This window comes from Carex rostrata, unplaced genomic scaffold (genome assembly GCF_964058835.1).
Source record: "Carex rostrata unplaced genomic scaffold, lpCarRost1.2 SCAFFOLD_40, whole genome shotgun sequence".
NCBI classification, from domain to species: domain Eukaryota; kingdom Viridiplantae; phylum Streptophyta; class Magnoliopsida; order Poales; family Cyperaceae; genus Carex; species Carex rostrata.
The window spans coordinates 185001-190000 of NW_027601200.1; positions in this window are offsets into that span (position 1 = coordinate 185001).

Consider the following 5000-nt stretch of genomic DNA (forward strand, 5'->3'; position numbering starts at 1 on the left):
GGGATTTCAACCCGCTCGGTCACTGCAGGGCGCCTCCACGCTTAGGCGCCCCGCTCAACCGTGTTTCGCCGGCTTTACGGCTGGGGATTTCAACCCGCACGGCTACCCGCATCGGTCTTACGGGCGCCTCCACGCTTAGACGCCCTGCCCGAACGTGTTTCGCCGGCTTTACGGCTGGGGATTTCAACCCGCTCGGTCTCTGCGGGGCGCCTCCACGCTTAGGCTCCCCAATGAACCGTGTTTCGCCGGCTTTACGGCTGGGGATTTCAACCCGCGCGGCTACCCGCATCGGTCTTACGGGCGAAACTCCACGCGGAGTCGCCCTGCCCGAACGTGTTTCGCCGGCTTTACGGCTGGGGATTTCAACCCGCTCGGTCTCTGCGGGGCGCCTCCACGCTTAGGCGCCCCGCTCAACCGTGTTTCACCGGCTTTACGGCTGGGGATTTCAACCCGCGCGGCTACCCGCATCGGTCTTACGGGCGAAACTCCACGCGGAGTCGCACTGCCCGAACTTGTTTCGCCGGCTTTACGGCTGGGGATTTCAACCCGCTCGGTCTCTGCGGGCGCCTCCACGCTTAGGCGCCCCAATGAACCGTGTTTCGCCGGCTTTACGGCTGGGGATTTCAACCCGCTCGGTCTCTGCGGGGCGCCTCCACGCTTAGGCGCCCCAATGAACCGTGTTTCGCCGGCTTTACGGCTGGGGATTTCAACCCGCTCGGTCTCTGCGGGGCGCCTCCACGCTTAGGCGCCCCAATGAACCGTGTTTCACCGGCTTTACGGCTGGGGATTTCAACCCGCGCGGCTACCCGCATCGGCCTTACGGGCGAAACTCCACGCGGAGTCACCCTGCCCGACCGCTTTTCGCCGGCTTTACAGCTGGGGATTTCAACCCGCATCGGTCTTACGGGCGCCTCCACGCTTAGACGCCCTGCCCCACCGTGTTTCGCCGGCTCTACGGCTGGGGATTTCAACCCGCGTGGTCCGTGTTTTTCGGTAACATATTCGTGTTCCTTGCCCCCGACGGGCCGTGTTTTTCGGTAACAAAATCGTGTCTTTTGTCCCCGCTGCACCGTGTTTTTTGCCCCGCTCAACCGTGTTTTTTGCCCCCGCTCAACCGTGCTTACTGCCCCCGCTCAACCGTGTTTTTTCGGTAACATAATCGTGTCTTCGGGTAACATAATCTTGTTTTTCGGGCCATTTTACACCGACAGAGGCACCCACAGGGGCCATGTACACCCCGCTTGGCATGTACATGAGGGGCTGCCTCTTCCAAAAATCCTTCCCCCCTATAGGGGAATATGCATTTTGGGTCTCCAGCCACGCCCAGGGTTACCACCCCCTGGAAATCCCCCAGGTTTACCCCCCATTTTATGTGGATGCATAGATTCAGACCGCCCTGCTCCACCGCTTTTCGCCATTTTTGCCCAACGTTAGCCGCTTCGGCGTGCCGCTGGACTGTTTTCGGGCCTTTTTCACCGACGCTTGGCCGTATCCGCTTAGTTTTCCCCAACGCTTGGCCGCATCCGCTTAGTTTTCCCCCGCTGGACTGTTTTCGGGTCACTTTTGCCCAACGTTAGCGGCTTCCGCTTGCCGCTGGACTGTTTTCGGGCCCTTTTTCACCGACCCTTGGCCGTATCCGCTTAGTTTTCCCCAACGCGTGGCCGCATCCGCTTAGTTTTCCCCCGCTGAACTGTTTTCGGGTCACTTTTGCCCAACGTTAGCCGCTTCCGCTTGCCGCTGGGCTGTTTTCGGGCCATTTTTCCCCAACACTTGGCCGTATCCGCTTAGTTTTCCCCAACGCGTGGCCGCATCCGCTTAGTTTTCCCCCGCTGAACTGTTTTCGGGTCAGTTTTGCCCAACGTTAGCCGCTACCGCTTGCCGCTGGACTGTTTTCGGGCCAATTTCCACCGACTCTTGGCCGTATCCGCTTAGTTTTCCCCAACGCGTGGCCGCATCCGCTTAGTTTTCCCCCGCTGAACTGTTTTCGGGTCACTTTTGCCCAACGTTAGCCGCTTCCGCTTGCCGCTGGACTGTTTTCGGGCAAATTTCCACCGACTCTTGGCCGTATCCGCTTAGTTTTCCCCAACGCGTGGCCGCATCCGCTTAGTTTTCCCCCGCTGAACTGTTTTCGGGTCAGTTTTGCCCAACGTTAGCCGCTTCCGCCTGCCGCTGGACTGTTTTCGGGCCAATTTCCACCGACTCTTGGCCGTATCCGCTTAGTTTTCCCCAACGCGTGGCCGCATCCGCTTAGTTTTCCCCCGCTGAACTGTTTTCGGGTCACTTTTGCCCAACGTTAGCCGCTTCCGCTTGCCGCTGGACTGTTTTCGGGCCAATTTCCACCGACTCTTGGCCGTATCCGCTTAGTTTTCCCCAACGCGTGGCCGCATCCGCTTAGTTTTCCCCCGCTGACCTGTTTTCGGGTCAGTTTTGCCCAACGTTAGCCGCTTCCGCTTGCCGCTGGACTGTTTTCGGGCCAATTTCCACCGACTCTTGGCCGTATCCGCTTAGTTTTCCCCAACGCGTGGCCGCATCCGCTTAGTTTTCCCCCGCTGAACTGTTTTCGGGTCACTTTTGCCCAACGTTAGCCGCTTCCGCTTGCCGCTGGGCTGTTTTCGGGCCAATTTCCACCGACACTTGGCCGCATCCGCTTAGTTTTCCCCAACGCGTGGCCGCATCCGCTTAGTTTTCCCCCGCTTAACTGTTTTCGGGTCACTTTTCCCCAACGTTAGCCGCTTCCGCTTGCCGCTGGGCTGTTTTCGGGCCATTTTTCCCCAACACTTGGCCGTATCCGCTTAGTTTTCCCCAACGCGTGGCCGCATCCGCTTAGTTTTCCCCCGCTGAACTGTTTTCGGGTCACTTTTGCCCAACGTTAGCCGCTTCCGCTTGCCGCTGGACTGTTTTCGGGCCAATTTCCACCGACTCTGGGCCGGATCCGCTTAGTTTTCCCCAACGCTTGGCTGCATCCGCTTAATTTTCCCCAGCTGAACTGTTTTCGGGTCACTTTGTCCCAACGTTAGCCGTTTCCGCTTGCCGCTGGACTGTTTTCGGGCCATTTTCCACCGACTCTTGGCCGTATCCGCTTGGTTTTGCCCAACGCTTGGCTGCTTCCGCTTAATTTCCCCCAGCTGAACTGTTTTCGGGTCACTTTTGCCCAACGTTAGCCGTTTCCGCTTGCCGCTGGACTGTTTTCGGGCCATTTTTCACCGTCACTTGGCCGTATCCGCTTAGTTTTCGCCAACAATTGGCTGCATCCGCTTAATTTTCCAAGCTATACTGCTTTCGGGTCAGTTTTGCCCAACGTTAGCCGCTTCCGCTTGCCGCTGGGCTGTTTTCGGGCCATTTTCCACCCACGCTGGCACCGACGGGGCCATGTACACCCACGCGCGTGTACATGAGGGGGCACCCATTTTTGAAAACCTTGCCCCCCTATAGGGGAATATGCATTTTGAGGCTCTAGCCACGCCCAGGGTTACCACCCCCTGAAAATCCCCCAAGTCAAAATCACCCATGTAAAATATTCAAAAAAATCTCAAAAAATCACAAAAAATTTATAAAATCAAATAAATTCAAAAAAAAAAAAAAAAATTTCAAAAATTCAAAAAAAATTCAAAAAATTCAAAAAAATTCAAAAAAATTCAAAAATTTCAAAAATTCAAAAAAAGTCCAAAAACCCAAAAAAACTTCAAAAATTTCAAAAATTCAAAAAAATTTCAAAAAAAATTTCAAAAATTTGCCCCGCTGAACTGTTTTCGGGTCACTTTTGCCCAACGTTAGCCGCTTCCGCTTGCCGCTGGACTGTTTTCGGGCCAATTTCCACCGACTCTTGGCCGTATCCGCTTAGTTTTCCCCAACGCGTGGCCGCATCCGCTTAGTTTTCCCCCGCTGAACTGTTTTCGGGTCACTTTTGCCCAACGTTAGCCGCTTCCGCTTGCCGCTGGGCTGTTTTCGGGCCAATTTCCACCGACACTTGGCCGCATCCGCTTAGTTTTCCCCAACGCGTGCCCGCATCCGCTTAGTTTTCCCCCGCTTAACTGTTTTCGGGTCACTTTTCCCCAACGTTAGCCGCTTCCGCATGCCGCTGGGCTGTTTTCGGGCCATTTTTCCCCAACACTTGGCCGTATCCGCTTAGTTTTCCCCAACGCGTGGCCGCATCCGCTTAGTTTTCCCCCGCTGAACTGTTTTCGGGTCACTTTTGCCCAACGTTAGCCGCTTCCGCTTGCCGCTGGACTGTTTTCGGGCCAATTTCCACCGACTCTGGGCCGGATCCGCTTAGTTTTCCCCAACGCTTGGCTGCATCCGCTTAATTTTCCCCAGCTGAACTGTTTTCGGGTCACTTTGTCCCAACGTTAGCTGTTTCCGCTTGCCGCTGGACTGTTTTCGGGCCATTTTCCACCGACTCTTGGCCGTATCCGCTTGGTTTTGCCCAACGCTTGGCTGCTTCCGCTTAATTTCCCCCAGCTGAACTGTTTTCGGGTCACTTTTGACCAACGTTAGCCGTTTCCGCTTGCCGCTGGACTGTTTTCGGGCCATTTTTCACCGTCACTTGGCCGTATCCGCTTAGTTTTCGCCAACAATTGGCTGCATCCGCTTAATTTTCCAAGCTATACTGCTTTCGGGTCAGTTTTGCCCAACGTTAGCCGCTTCCGCTTGCCGCTGGGCTGTTTTCGGGCCATTTTCCACCCACGCTGGCACCGACGGGGCCATGTACACCCACGCGCGTGTACATGAGGGGGCACCCATTTTTGAAAACCTTGCCCCCCTATAGGGGAATATGCATTTTGAGGCTCTAGCCACGCCCAGGGTTACCACCCCCTGAAAATCCCCCAAGTCGAAATCACCCATGTAAAATATTCAAAAAAATCTCAAAAAATCACAAAAAATTTATAAAATCAAATAAATTAAAAAAAAAAAAAAAAAATTCAAAAATTCAAAAAAAATTCAAAAAATTCAAAAAAATTCAAAAAAATTCAAAAAATTCAAAAATTCAAAAAAAGTCCAAA